Genomic DNA, 15,980 nt, shown 5'->3' with positions numbered 1-15,980 from the left:
AGTTGACAACATCTACGCCCACAACAAATTGTGTTCTACTCATGCATAAAGAACTACGCATAGACCTAGCTCTGATACCACTGTTGGGGAACGTTGCAGAAAACAAAAAATTTCCTACGGTTTCACCAAGATCCATCTAGGAGTTCATCTAGCAATGAGTGATCGGATGCATCTACATACCTTTGTAGATCGCGAGCGGAAGCGTTCAAAGAACGGGGATGAGGGAGTCGTACTCGACGTGATCCAAATCACCGGAGATCCTAGCGCCGAACGGACGGCACCTCCGCGTTCAACACACGTACGGTCAGCGTGACGTCTCCTTCTTCTTGATCCAGCAAGGGGGAAGGAGAGGTTGAGGAAGATGACTCCAGCAGCAGCACAACGGCGTGGTGGTGATGGAGCTGCAGTACTCCGGCAGGGCTTCGCCAAGCTCTATGGAGGAGGAGGAGGTGTTGGAGAGGGAGAGGGAGGCACCAAAGGCAAAGGTAAGAGACCCTCCCTCCCCCCACTATATATAGGGGGGCCTAGGGGGGGCGGCGGCCCTAGGAGATGCAATCTCCTAGGGGGGCGGCGGCCAAGGGGTGGGGGGCTTGCCCCCCAAGCAAGGGGGCGCCCCCCCTTTAGGGTTTCCCCCACCCTAGGCGCATGGGCCCTAGGGGAAGTGGCGCCCCAGCCCACTTTGGGCTGGATCCCTTCCCACTTCAGCCCATGGGGCCCTCCAGGATAGGTGGCCCCACCCGGTGGACCCCCGGGACCCTTCCGGTGGTCCCGGTACAATACCGGTGACCCCGAAACTTGTCCCGATGGCCGAAATAGCACTTCCTATATATAATTCTTTACCTCCGGACCATTCCGGAACTCCTCGTGATGTCCGGGATCTCATCCGGGACTCCAAACAACATTCGGGTTACTGCATATACATATCCCTACAACCCTAGCGTCAGCGAACCTTAAGTGTGTAGACCCTACGGGTTCGGGAGACATGTAGACATGACCGAGATTGCTCTCCGGTCAATAACCAACAGCGGGATCTAGATACCCATGTTGGCTCCCACATGCTCCTCGATGATCTCATCGGATGAACCACGATGTCGAGGATTCAAGCAACCCCGTATACAATTCCCTTTGTCAATCGGTATGTTACTTGCCCGAGATTCGATCGTCGGTATCCCAATACCTTGTTCAATCTCGTTACTGGCAAGTCACTTTACTCGTACCATAATGCATGATCCCGTGACCAGACACTTGGTCACTTTGAGCTCATAATGATGATGCATTACCGAGTGGGCCCATTGATACCTCTCCGTCATACGGAGTGACAAATCCCAGTCTTGATCCGTGTCAACCCAACAGACACTTTCGGAGATACCCGTAGTATACCTTTATTGTCACCCAGTTACGTTGTGACGTTTGGTACACCCAAAGCACTCCTACGGTATCCGGGAGTTACACGATCTCATGGTCTAAGGAAAGGATACTTGACATTGGAAAAACTCTAGCAAACGAACTATACGATCTTATGCTATGTTTAGGATTGGGTCTTGTCCATAACATCATTCTCCTAATGATGTGATCTCGTTATCAATGACATCCAATGTCAATAGTCAGGAAACCATGACTATCTGTTGATCAACGAGCTAGTCAACTAGAGGCTTACTAGGGACATGTTGGTGTCTATTATTCACACATGTATTACGATTTCCGGATAACACAATTATAGCACGAATAAAGACAATTATCATGAACAAGGAAATATAATAATAATGCTTTTAATATTGCCTCTAGGGCATATTTCCAACAGATGACACCTCTAAGAAACAGCCCAAGCGCCGGCGTCAGCGGCGCCGCTCTAAATCCCGCCAAAGCAAAAACGGTGATTCCGGCACGGGAGATAATACTACTCCGGATAGCGCCGAAGAGCACCCCCTCCAGCAAGATTCAGCACAGGAGGATGGAGAAGCCAGCCCCCATGAGAGGGCGGCAGACAGAGAGGTTGAGGATGATAATTACATGCCTCCCTCAGAAGACGAGGCAAGCCTCGACGACGACGAGTTCGTCGTGCCAGAGGATCTCGCCGAACAAGAGCGTTTTAAACGCAGGCTTATGGCCACGGCAAGCAGCCTCAAGAAAAAGCGGCAACAGCTTAGAGCTGATCAGGATTTGCTAGCTGACAGATGGACTAAAGTCCTCGCAGCCGAAGAGTATGAACTCGAACACCCCTCCAAGAGTTACCCAAAGCGCAGGCTGCTACCCCGATTAGAGGAGGAAGCACCTACATCACCAGCGCATGACATGGCTGACCGGCTACCTCGTGGCCGGGACAGAGAGGCCTCTCGGCCCTCCACTCAAGCCATGCCCCGGCGCCGCTCAAAGCATACTAAGGCACGGGAAAACGCGCCAGACCTGCAAGACATACTGGAGGACAAGGCAAGGCAAACAAGATCGATCTACGGATCGCGCGGGCGCCCCATGGCACGTGACGGTGATCGTCACTCCGGACACAATAAATCCGGCCGGGCCGAACACAACCGACAAAGCTCCTCTGAGCTGCATCGTGATATAGCCCAGTACAGAGGCGCCGGACACCCACTATGCTTCACAGATGAAGTAATGGATCATAAAATCCCTGAGGGCTTCAAACCCGTAAACATTGAATCATACGATGGCACAACAGATCCTGCGGTATGGATCGAGGATTATCTCCTTCATATCCACATGGCCCGCGGTGACGATCTACACGCCATCAAATACCTCCCGCTCAAACTTAAGGGACCGGCCCGGCATTGGCCTAACAGCTTGCCAGCAGACTCAATCGGTTCTTGGGAGGACCTGGAAGCCGCATTCCTCGACAACTTCCAAGGCACTTATGTGCGACCACCGGACGCCGATGACTTAAGCCACATAATTCAGCAGCCAGAGGAATCGGCCAGGCAATTCTGGACACGGTTCCTAACAAAGAAAAACCAGATAGTCGACTGTCCAGACGCAGAGGCCCTAGCGGCCTTCAAGCATAATATCCGCGACGAGTGGCTTGCCCGGCACCTGGGACAGGAAAAGCCGAAATCTATGGCAGCCCTCACGACACTCATGACCCGCTTTTGCGCAGGAGAAGATAGCTGGCTAGCTCGCAGCAACAACTTAACCAAGAACCTTGGTAATTCGGATACCAAGGACAAAAGTGGCAGGTCGCGCCGGAACAAGCAAAAACGCCGTGTTAACAGCGACAGCAACGAGGATATGGCAGTCAATGCCGGATTCCGAGGCTACAAATCCGGTGAGCGGAAAAAGCCATTCAAAAGAAATACTCAAGGCCCATCCAGTTTGGACCGAATACTTGACCGCTTGTGCCAGATACATGGCACCCCCGAAAAGCCAGCCAATCACACCAACAGGGATTGTTGGGTGTTCAAGCAGGCAGGCAAGTTAAGAGCCGAAAACAACGACAAGGGGCTGCATAGCGATGACGAGGAGGAGCCCAGGTCGCCGAACAACAGTGGACAGAAGGGTTTTCCCCCACAAGTGCAGACGGTGAACATGATATACGCAACCCACATTCCCAAGAGGGAGCGGAAGCGTGCGCTACGGGACGTATACGCGATGGAGCCAGTCGCCCCAAAGTTCAACCCATGGTCCTCCTGCCCGATCACTTTTGATCGAAGGGACCACCCCACTAGCATCCGTCATGGCGGGTTCGCCGCATTGGTTCTAGACCCAATTATTGACGGATTTCATCTCACAAGAGTCCTCATGGACGGCGGCAGCAGCCTGAACCTGCTTTACCAGGATACAGTGCGAAAAATGGGCATAGATCCCTCGAGGATTAAGCCCACCAAAACGACCTTTAAAGGCGTCATACCAGGTGTAGAAGCCAACTATACAGGCTCAGTTACACTCGAAGTGGTCTTCGGATCTCCGGATAACTTCCGAAGCGAGGAGTTAATCTTCGATATAGTCCCATTCCGTAGTGGCTATCACGCACTGCTCGGGCGAACCGCATTCGCAAAGTTCAATGCGGTACCGCACTATGCATACCTCAAGCTCAAGATGCCAGGCCCTAGAGGAGTAATCACGGTCAATGGGAACACCGAATGCTCCCTCCGAACGGAGGAGCACACGGCAGCGCTCGCAGCAGAAGTACAAAGCAGCCTCTCTAGGCAGTTCTCCAGTTCGGCGTACAAAAAGCCAGACACTGTCAAGCGCGCCTGGAGTAACCTACAACAAGACCGCCTGGCACGTTCTGAGCTAGCGTAGCAATGCGGCCCTAACCCTAGCCCTCGCGACATAGCGAAACCAGTGCTTCGCGTACATAACTACACACTTGAAATACCATGGGCACAGGGGGAGGGGCACTATCATGGCACACCCGATATACGGCTTAAACCGCACCAGGGGCTGCCGGATTCTTTTTTAATTTTTTCTTACTTTCAGGACTCCATACTTCAGATGACCTGTTCGGCAATTCAACTGCCGCACAAACGATGCAAGATCCAGGAAAGCAGACAAGCCATGCCGCATTATGGAACTCCCAGGTGGTCTCTATTACGAGCAGTATACCTGTTTTGAATACAATTCCGCGGCCTGCCCCTGGCCAGGACATGTTAAATAGTCCAATCTCTTTTGCTTATCGCACTATCTGTATCGTTCTGCTTTGATAGCAGCCTTTCTATACACAATGCATAGCTTTTTGTCTATTTTTTGCATTATCCTCTTTTCATATATATGTTTATCAATGACATGTTGCACCCGTACATTGTGGTACGGCGAATACGCCAGGGGCTTCAGTACCCCTTAATATGGTGTGAAAAGACCGAACACTTTCACAAGTGCGGCACCCCGAACTTATAGCACTATATGCATCGGCTCCGAATCATGATTTGGGTCAATAGTTGGGTTTGCCCGGCTCCTATGTTGTGGTGCCTTACATTCCGCTATATCGGCTAAGGTAGCACTAGGAAAACTACTGCGATTGTACCCCAGTTGAGCTGGGCTGAGCACCTCAGTAGAGAAAGCTAAAACTGACTGTCATGATGAGGCGAGAGACCGGTCGCTGTTCGAGAGGTTTTTCGAGTCCCTAAAGACTTATGTCGCTTCGAGCGAGGAGCCGGCTTTGTCCGGCCAAGGCGTGGATAGCGCCCCGAACTCGGTCTTCCGAATACTAGGGGCTTCGCCGAAATTTAAAATTATAGAGTTCTATGGCTAAGTGAGAGTGTTCAAGCATTATAGTCTGATTGCCTTGTTCGTTGTGCTGAGCGCCTCACTCGAAGGACCCAAACATGGGAAAAAGAGCGCTCAGGTTTATCCCGAACACCCCAGCAATAGTGGCATGGGGGCAGAAGCCGACGACTGGCCATCTCTCAATTTTTTGATAAACGGCCGCACAGAAAGTAATATTTTAAATTCAACAAGCATTGCTTAGCGCATATGAACAAGTTTTCAGCACACAGGATAACACGAGCGAGTTCATTCAAAAATTACATCATTGGTACATTCATCCGCCATAAGTCGGGTACCCGCCAGAACATCCTTGTAATAGTTCTCGGGCTTGCGATGCTCCTTCCCCGGCGGTGGCCCGTCCCTCACAAGCTTCTCACCGTCCATCTTACCCCAGTGCACCTTTGCACGGGCAAGGGCCCTACGGGCACATTTGTTGCAGACGGAGCACTTGATGACCTCGAGCCTTGGACAGGCCTCCACCAGCCGCCGCACCAGTCTGAAGTAGCTCCCTGGCAGGGCCTCCCCAGGCCACAACCGGACTATGAAGCCCTTCATAGCCTGTTCGGCCGCCTTGTGGAGCTCGACTAGCTGCTTCAGCTGGTCGCTCAGGGGCACAGTGTGTCCGGCTTCAGCATACTGAGACCAGAACACCTTCTCTGTCGAGCTGCCCTCTTCGGCTCGGTAGAATGCGGCGGCATCGGATACGCTGCGGGGAAGATCTGCGAATGCCCCTGGAGAACTCCGGATTCGGGTAAGTAACAAGTAGTTTACTTTTCTATGTCTGCTTTGCAAAAAGAATGCCTTACCCGCCGCTATCTTTTTCACCGCCTCCAACTCCTGGAGGCCTTCTGGGACTCGGCCTTGGCAGACTTGGCAGTTGCAAGGGCAACCGCGAGCTCGGATGCTCGCGTCTTCGACTCAAGCTCCAAACTCTCATGTTTTTTCATGAGAGCCTGAAGCTCTTGCTGCACCTCGCCGACCCGGGCCTCAAATTTCTCTCGCTCGGCGCGCTCCGCGGCCGCTTTCTTTTCAGCCTCGGACAGTGCCTGCTTGAGGGTCGCCACCTCAGTCGTGGCCCCTACAATAAGCATTACAATCCTGTCATTTTTTGCAATTGCATATTTTTTTATATATTTTTCTATAAGGTCTCTCTTACCTTCTTTCTCCTCGAGCTGCCGCTTGGCAAGGCCGAGCTCTTGCTCGGTCCGCTCGAGGCCCTGCTTCAGGGCACCCACCTCCGCAGTCAGTGCGGCGGTGGCTAGCAGCGAAGCCTGCATACGCATATTGACTCTTTTTTTATTAGACTCCTGCGAAAATTGATAGATCCTCTATTCGGCTTTTCTTTCCGAACGCCAAACAGAGCATCAGGGCCTACTTTCTATGCGGTAACATTTTTACATATTTTTACTTACCTCGAAGCCTGTTAGAAGGCTAGCACAAGCTTCAGTCAGTTCGCTTTTGGCGGACTGGACCTTCTGGACCACCGTACTCATGATAGTACGGTGCTCCTCGTCGATGGAGGCGCCCTTAAGCACCTCCAGTAGATTATCCGGCGCCTCCGGTTGGACGGAGGCCACCGGCTCAATAGGCTTGCTCCTCTTGGCAGGAGTTCGCCTGCCGCGGTCCGGAACCGTTGAAGATTCCGGCGCGGTGTCCGGCTCAAAGCCGGACTTGGAGCCCTGGGGGGTCTTGTCCCCTTTACTCCTGGAGTCCGGGAGGTCACCTCGCGGCTCCTCCAGGACCACCTCCTCTTGGCGCGGAACTTGTTGCGACGCCACTTCGGCGTTGTCCGCGGTGCGGGGGGAGGCAGCGGGCGGAACTGAATTCACGTCCGATGAATCCAGGGAGCCACTCGACGACTCGTCGAGCCCGTCCTTGGGCGAGCTGCATGATTATATTCGACATTAGGGAAAGCTGTGCAACGAAGGAATATCATGAGTTACTCTGGTATCCGAATACTTACGATCTCGCCGGACGCTTGGCCCTGTCCGGCCACTCCTCTTCGTCCTTGTCGGCGTCGGGGGAGTAGTCCGGCGGAGGGGTCTTCCTCCTCTTGGACCCTTCGGCCTCCCCCGTTGGGGTGGCCTTCCTCTTCTTTCCTCCCCCCGCTGGAGGGGGAGAGGTTTCTTCCTCCTCCTCCTCGTCTTCACAGGTCGTCGGATGACGAGTCCGACACCACCATATGTCGGGCACTCTTTCGAGTCCCTGTGGCCTTCTTCTTCTTGGCCTTCTTCTCCGGCACCACATAAGGTGCCGGAGCCAGCAGCTTCGCTAGGCGAGCAGGGGCTGGGTCTTCGGGCAAGGGAGCCGGACAGTTAATCGGTCCGGACTTCGCCTGCCAAGCCTGTCAAAGGTGAGGGAGTTTAGATCCCGCATAGAGTCAAACTATGAAAAAATAACATCCTGTAAAAGGTGAAAATAGCTTACCTCACTAGCGTGACGCTGCGGGCTATATCCGTGGTCCTCGGAAGCAGATGCGGGAGCCTCGACGCCTTTGGTTAGCACCCTCCAGACGTCTTCATACGTCGTGTCGAAGAGCCTGCTAAGGGTTTGGTGCTGCGCCGGGTCGAACTCCCACAAATTAAAGTCCCGTTGTTGACACGGGAGGATCCGGCGGACGAGCATAACCTGGACTACATTAACAAGCTTGAGCTGCTTGCTCACCAGGGACTGGATGCATGTCTGCAGTCCAGTCACCTCTCTTTCGTCACCCCACGACAGGCCCGTATCCTTCTAGGACATGAGCCGCGTGGGGGGTCCGGATCGGAACTCAGGGGCCGCGATCCATTTCGGATCGCGTGGCTCGGTGATGTAAAACCACCCGGATTGCCACCCCTTCAGGGTCTCCACAAAGGAGCCCTCGAGCCATAGGACGTTGGCCATCTTGCCCGCCATGGCGCCTCCGCACTCCGCCTGGGTGCCGCACACCACCTTGGGCTTGACATTAAAGGTCTTGAGCCAGAGGCCGAAATGGGGGCGGATGCAGAGGAAAGCCTCGCACACGACGATAAACGCCGAGATGTTGAGGACGAAGTTCGGGGCCATATCATGGAAATTCAGGCCGTAGTAGAACATGAGCCCCCGGACGAATGGGTGGAGTGGAAAACCCTGTCCGCGGAGGAAGTGGGGAAGGAATACTACCCTCTCATGGGGTCTTGGGGTGGGGAGGAGCTGCCCCTCCTCAGGAAGCCGGTGCGCGATGTCTTTGGACAAGTATCCGGCCTTCCTTAGCTTTTTGACATTGCCGGAGAAGGTTTAGGTAGGAAGTGCGGGCTTGAGCGCTGGAGCTCGGGTGCGCAGAAGATGGATAGGCAAAGGAGGAAGAAGGCGTAGGTAAAAAGGTGGATCCTTATCCCCTTATATGGGCGGATGCGACTATGCGTCCCCACCAGCCTAGTAAAACTCGCTTGCCTCCCAAGCGCCGTGATAAATGGCGCGGTTGGGTTACCCACATCCATATTGATGAGAATCCCGTAAATGGGGGACACGATCTCTGCTTTGACAAGACGTGCCAAGGAAACCGCCTCGCAAAACACGCTAAGGTGGAGAAGTAAAAACGATTCGAATAAAAGGCTCGGCCGTGGTGTGATGTCACGCTGCGGAATACGTCAGCAGATTAGATTTGTGTTAGTATTATTCTCTCTATGGCAATATGTGGAAACTTATTTTGCAGAGCCGGACACTTCTCTTGGTGTTTACAAACTTTTGTGAAGAATTTGGAGGAGGAACCCGCCTTGCAATGCCGAAGACAATCTGCGCGCCGGACTCGTCGTCATTGAAGCCTGGTTCAGGGGCTACTGAGGGAGTCCTGGGTTAGGGGGTGTTCGGATAGCCGAACTATACCTTCAGCCGGACTCCTGGACTATGAAGATACAAGATTGAAGACTTCGTCCCGTGTCCGGATAGGACTTTCCTTGGCGTGGAAGGCAAGCTTGGCGATGCGGATATTCAAGATCTCCTACCATTGTAACCGACTTTGTGTAACCCTAACCCTCTCCGGTGTCTATATAAACCGGAGGGTTTTAGTCCGTAGGACAACTTCATCATACAACAATCATACCATAGGCTAGCTTCTAGGGTTTAGCCTCCTTGATCTCGTGGTAGATCTACTCTTGTACTACCCATATGATCAATATTAATCAAGCAGGACGTAGGGTTTTACCTCCATCAAGAGGGCCCGAACCTGGGTAAAACTTCGTGTCCCTTGTCTCCTGTTACCATCCGGCCTAGACGCATAGTTCGGGACCCCCTACCTGAGATCCGCCGGTTCTGACACCGACAGCTGGCGTCCTCTTTCCCTCCTTTGTGTTATCCTGGTGACCGGTCGGCTCAGAGGAGGTCGAGGGTGGCGCAAGGCGGGGCACTCGTCTGGCGATATGAAGCAAGGCCGCTACCTGTGAAGAAGGCCCAGTGCCTGTGAAGCTCGCCGCCCGTGACACTCTCACGTAATAATGAGTTGGAGCTGTACACGCCCCGGAGTCCCAGGGGTGCCGGCCTCAGGCCCTGGGGCTCCCTCCCACGCCTAGTGGCAGCACTTAGCTCCGCGCTGGTGAGAAGACTTGAAGACTAGAAGACTAGACTAGGTGCCGGACGCAGCCTTTTGCTTTGGATCTCTCTTTCTGTAGCTTTGCTTTCTGGATCTGGATTTGAGTTGAAGCTGAATTTTTATCGATGCGCGCGGGGGGGGGGGGGCTTTTCTCGTTTGAGCAATTTCTTGCCTTCTGGATCTCGTTTTGTCTGGGACTCATGTCTGTCGCCTTTCCCTCACGAGCTCCTCGCGAGCGGGACTGCGCGAAGCACGCGCACGCCAAGCGCGCGCTAGCACTGCAACTGGTGCTCACCTCTCGTGGGGCCCCTTCTGACGGGGAGACGAGCTCTGTGGGATTCTCAGAAACTCGACGCGTCGCGACCCAGCTCAAAGCTGGCACTGACTAAGGTAAACCACGACAGAGAACTCGCACCTAGATTCATGAGCTCGCGAGGACACAAACTCGCATTGCATAGGAAAGTAAAAACTGCAGTTTGCTTACATGAAGGGCTCCCCCTCTCAAAATGCTCTCACAAGTTTTCCAAGGGCCACGCCCAAGTTTGTGCGCAGGATGAAATGACAGGAGAACAAGGGGTCAGCCAGAAATGTCACTCGCTGTGTCACCCGCGGATGCGTCACTCGCGTCATCATCATCTTCATCGGTGTCATCGCCACCATCAGTGACGCCCCCGTCGCCGTCGTCAACCACGTCGCCTTCGTCTGCGAAGACCACCACCGCGTCATCCTCCGAAGTGAAGGCCCTGACCAACGCGTCCACATTGTCCACAACCCAACGTGCTAGGTCGCCCCGGACAGCCGTGGGTACGGGGGAGATAGCGGCATCGAAATCAAAGTCGGGGTCGGCATTCAGGAGGTGGCTGAAGACACGGGAGAAGGCGCGCTCGAGCAGGCCACGACCCCTTTCCTCCACAAGCTAGCGAGCTCTGGCAGATCGAGCCTCCAGGCGCGTCACCACCTCGGTGAAGAAGGTCAGGTGGCTGGCATAATCATTCGAGTGAGGGGCCGGCGAATCCACGTCACAAATATGGCCCAGGGCGATGTTGGCCCTGTTCCAGAGATCCTGAAGCATAGGGGCATGCTCGCACTCCAGCGTTCGTTGCTGGAGCACTTCCTCCATGTTTTGCCTCGCGACGGCCTCAGCGTCATCAACCCGCTTCCGGAGGGAAAGCAGCTCGGCGCGGGCGGAGGCCAAGTCCGCATGCGCCATAATCAGGGCAGCAGTCGTGGCTTCCGCACGCCTCTCAGCCTCGTCCAACATGGGCCTGAGGGCCACGGCCCTGCCCTCGTCCTCCGCACCTGCGAGCTTCAGCTTCAGGTCGTACCTACCCTCTAGATCTGCGCAAACCTCGGCCACCCGGCGATCAACCTCCTCCTCGACTCTGGCCTCGCGAGCCCCAACGACATCTTCTGCTTGGGCAACTTGACGCTCCCTCGTCTCTAGTCGCTCGAGCTTGAGGCTGCGCTCCATGGCCTCCAGGGCCAGCGCCTCCTCACGCTTCCGGACCTCCTCTTCCTCCGCGGGCGTCCCCCTCAGCGATGCAAGAGCGGCCCTGCACACCTCCACCTGCTGCTCAAGAGACGCGCTCCAGGCCTGGAGCTCCCACGCGCGCTTCTCCGCAGCCTCGCGGTGGCGGTTGGCCTCGCTAGCCTCCTCCAAAGCTCGTGAGCGGGCTTCATGGGAAATCTTGAGGGACGCATCGGCCTTCGCATTCTCAAGGTCGCGCTGATAGTGGCCGAGGTTGATGGCCACCTTCAGCTTGCGCCGCTCCTCCGCTAGTCGGAGACCCTCAGCCTCAAGGCGCGAGTCAACACCAGCGAGCTCTTCACCTAGTCGACTCATTGCGCCCATCGCCTCCTGGAAGAGCTCGTGACAAACTACGCTTCGCCCTCGCTCGAGCTCGAACGCTTGGCCCACCTCGTCCTCCACCTTCGGGGCAGCGGGCGGGGCGCCAAGTGGCGCGCCACCTCCCGGCAGGGGGCTGGGGGCTGACGCCGCACCCGACGTCAGCCAGTCCTCGCGGGAAGCCCTGGCCGATTGGGGCACGCTGCATGAAGAGGAGCCGAAGATCGAAGCCAACCAGCTGTTGTCTATGAGCAAAGGAGGGGTCTTGGGCACGCCCGCCAGGCTCCACGCCAGACCATGGGGGAGGAGTGAAAAAGCCGCGGGCTCCGCGCGCCACGAAGGCGGAGATACTCCCCCAACCGACCCTGCTCCAGGGGCGGTAAGCAGATCAGGAACGCTCAAGGCCGATGGGGAAGTCGGAGGAAGGAGGAAGCCGTTTCTCAGGAGGCGCAGCCGCCTCGACGGAAGGAGCCCTGAAGAACTGACGTTGGGAGATGGAAAACAGCGCACAAGGAGCCACAACGATATGATACTTACACGTCAACAGCGATGTACTTCCTCCGCTTCAGCGGTCCAAAGATGTTGCTACCGCTAGGGGATCCTTTCCTCTTGCGGAGCTCACCGAAGTCCACACAAAGGCGACCAAAGCACTGGACGTGCCGCACGGTGTGCGGCGGAGATGAAGAAGAGCCCGGAAGGATATCTTCAGGGGTGCCCAGTTGCGGCAAACAGCCGGGCACCGTTTCACCACGACCTCCCGAGGATCCTAGAGCCTTGGCCTCGGGAGTCGCATGCTGCGCCTCCTCAGCAACCGGCGCCTCAGGAGGGGGGTGGCAGGCTCCTGAGGACGATGGCCCAGGATCACCACTCGGCATGTGCTCCTCAGCACTCGAGCCACCGGCCTCTGCCGGAGCTCACCCACCTGCACCATCACTTGGGGCGAGCTCAGCATCAGGGGCAAGGAAGGGAACCACGACGAAGGGGTTCTCACGAGGCCCCTCCAGGCCGATCGGCCGCGGCCCCCATTCATCGAAGGGAGGCATGTTCTTTACAAATTCATCCTTGTTCTTGCAGCGGTACAACAAACATTTCTTCCTAGGAAGCTCGGCCGGCAAGAGGACACCCGTCAGGACCTTGAGCACTGTTTGCCGTGTCCCGAGAAGGAGCCCAGACTCCTGAAACCTCATGTGGTCATGGCTGCTCAGCAAGGTCCACAGTGGGCGAGAATGGCGCTGAAGCGGAGCGACCCAGTGTTGGACGAATTCCTTTACCACCATCGGCGCAGTTACGTCGCGATCTTTCAGCAACCTCAACCTAAACCAAACGTTGGCAAGGTGGGGGCTCGTGAGCCGCTGATGGCTCCAGCAGGAGTTAGGAATAGCGGGCCCTGACGGATCCTGGAGCAGAGGGCTGAGCACGCCGGCATCGACGAACACCCATTGTGTCCGGAATTCACTCGTGGATGGAGGAAGCTCGAAGTCGATCCCCTTGCCCGCTGTCGCAGCCACGGCATGTAAGCTCACGCATCCTGAGCTTTGTTGAGGGTCGGTCAGATGCAATGAGAAGAAATGGCGAAGGAGGGCAACAGAAGGGGCTATGCCAGCCATGGCTTCGCACACGAAGGCGAAGACGGCAAGAAGAGTCACAGACTGAGGGTCGAGATGCAGCATGTGGATCTGATAATGCTCAAGCACCGCATTGAAGAAGGCGGAGAAGGGAGGAAGTAGGCCCGCCCAAAGGGCATCTATGAAGATTAGGACCTCTATGGCCGCCTGAGCCGTGCGAGTGCGAGACGCAGGCCAAGCCACCGTCTCCCCCACTCATTGAAGCTGGAAGCAAGCATCGGGCGCACCTTGTCCATGGCCTCGTTGTTGAGCACCCGAGACCGGCCGAGCGCCGGCGCAAAGGACGGAGGCGCAGCAGGCAGGGATAGAGGTCTCTTCCCCTTTTCAACTTGTTTCGGCGCCATGGAGATGGAGCAGGCGGAGCACAAGTTAGATTGGAGAAACAGAGTCTCAAGGAAGCAGGGGGATTGGGGAAGCAAGGCGCAGACGACGGAGGAATAACTGTGTAGGCCGCGGGGGCCTCATAGCTAGGAGGATTCAAAGGCAGCGTGGGGAAGCGGAGACGCCCACGTCCAATCGACCGCCACACGTCAACCGAGGCCGCAGGCTTTTGGGGCCCGTAGTGCTCCGAACTTGACCCTTGGCTTCGCCACGAAGCCAAGCCTGAGCGCACCTTGGGCCTGGGGGCTACTGTCGGCATTCTGGGAACGGGGGTCCTAGACTTGCCTGTCTGCGGCCCACAGCGTGGCTGAGCCGGTAGGCCGTATGACCCATCTTCATCAACAAGGCATCCAAGACCCTCGCGAGGATCCAAGCCTCGCGAGGTAGACGACGCAAGACCTCCTCTGGAGTGGCCTAGCCAGGCAGGCTCATGAGGACCGGAGATATCAAGGCGGGGCAAACCTCACGAGGCTCTCGTGACGTGAGCCATGACGAACGGCACCAGGCGGGCGCCAGCGCGCGCAGCGTCCTTATTTTCTCTTTGGTGCTAAGGAGGCCAGCGCAGGCGAAGAGTACGGAGGCATCAGGCAAAGGTTGCTATATTGGTGCAACGAGACCAAGACCAGGAGGACGGCGAGACGGAGGTCATCGTGGAGCCCAAGACGGCGTCACCACCGGAGCTTTTCGCAGGCGAAGACCGCTTTTGTCAGAATAGCTTGTACTAGCTGTCCCCCTTCAAATTTGCCCGCCGTTGTTGGCTCCCTTCCCGCTCGATATTTGGGAAGAGGACCAGGGCCTATATAAGTAGAGCTAGCCACCATAGTAGAGGCATCTCATCTTAGCTTGATCCAACCCGATCGAAAGCCTACTCACAAGAACACCTCAACCTCAGGAGGTTGTTCTTCCTTTGTACTGTTCATCATCAGCCCAAGAGGCAATCCACCACCACCACACTGGAGTAGGGTATTACACCACAACGGTGGCCCGAACCAGTATAAATCTCGTGTCTTTCTGTGTTGCGAGTTCGTTGAGTTCGTCCGCGAGATCTTAGCGAGCTAGGGCGTAGATCGGTAGGGGGGAAAGACTTCGCGCGCACCCCAGTGTTCGAACCTTAAGGGTTAGCCGAAACCCCACATCCGATAATGACCATTGAAGGTTTTATTCATGTAAACAAAACAACAATTATTCTCTGACTTTAAATGAATAACCGTATTGCAATAAATATGATCAAATCATATTCATGCTTAACGCAAACACCAAATAACATTTATTTAGGTTCAACACTAATCCTGAAAGTATAGGGAGTGTGCGATGATGATCATATCAATCTTGGAACCACTTCCAACACACATCGTCACTTCTTCCTTAATTAGTCTCTGTTCATATGCAACTCCCGTTTTGAGTTACTACTCTTAGCAACTGAACTAGTATCAAATGCCGAGGGGTTGCTATAAACACTAGTAAAGTACACATCAATAACATGTATAGCCAATATACCTTTGTTCACTTTGCCATCCTTCTTATCCACCAAGTATCTAGGGCAGTTCCACTTCCAGTGACCATTCCTTTTGCAGTAGAAGCACTTATTCTCAAGCTTAGGTCCAGACTTGGGCTTCTTCACTTGAGCAACAACTTGTTTGTCGTTCTTCTTGAAGTTCCCCTTCTTCCCTTTGCCCTTTTCTTTAAACTAGTGGTCTTGTTAACCATCAACACTTGATGTTTTTCTTGATTTCTACCTTCGTCGATTTCAGCATCACGAAGAGCTTGGGAATCGTTTCCGTTATCCCTTGCATATTATAGTTCATCATGAAGTTCTAGTAACTTGGTGATAGTGACTAGAGAACTCTGTCAATCACTATCTTATCTGGAAGATTAACTCCCACTTGATTCAAGTGATTGTAGTACTCAGACATTCTGAGCACATGCTCACTAGCTGAGCAATTCTCCTCCATCTTGTAGGCAAAGTGCTTGTCAAAGGTCTCATACCTTTCGACATGGGCATGAGTCTGAAATACTAATTTCAACTCTTGGAACATCTCATATGCTCCGTGGCGTTCAAAACGTCTTTGAAGCCCTGATTCTAAGTCGTAAAGCATGGTGCACTAAACTATCAAGTAGTCATCATATCGAGCTTGCCAAACGTTCATAACGTCTGCATCTGCTCCTGCAATCGGTCTGTCACCTAGCGGTGCATCAAGGACATACTACTTCTGTGCAGCAATGAGGATAATCCTCAGATCACGGATCCAATCCGCATCATTGCTACTAACATCTTTCAACTTAGTTTTCTCTAGGAACATATAAAAATAAAACAGGGGAGCTAAACGCGAGCTATTGATCTACAACATAGATATGCTAATACTACCAG

The sequence above is a fragment of the Triticum urartu genome, chromosome 6A, assembly GCF_056163025.1.
Source record: "Triticum urartu cultivar PI428250 chromosome 6A, HENAU_Tu73, whole genome shotgun sequence".
NCBI classification, from domain to species: Eukaryota; Viridiplantae; Streptophyta; class Magnoliopsida; order Poales; family Poaceae; genus Triticum; species Triticum urartu.
Note: the sequence above shows the minus strand (reverse complement) of the source record.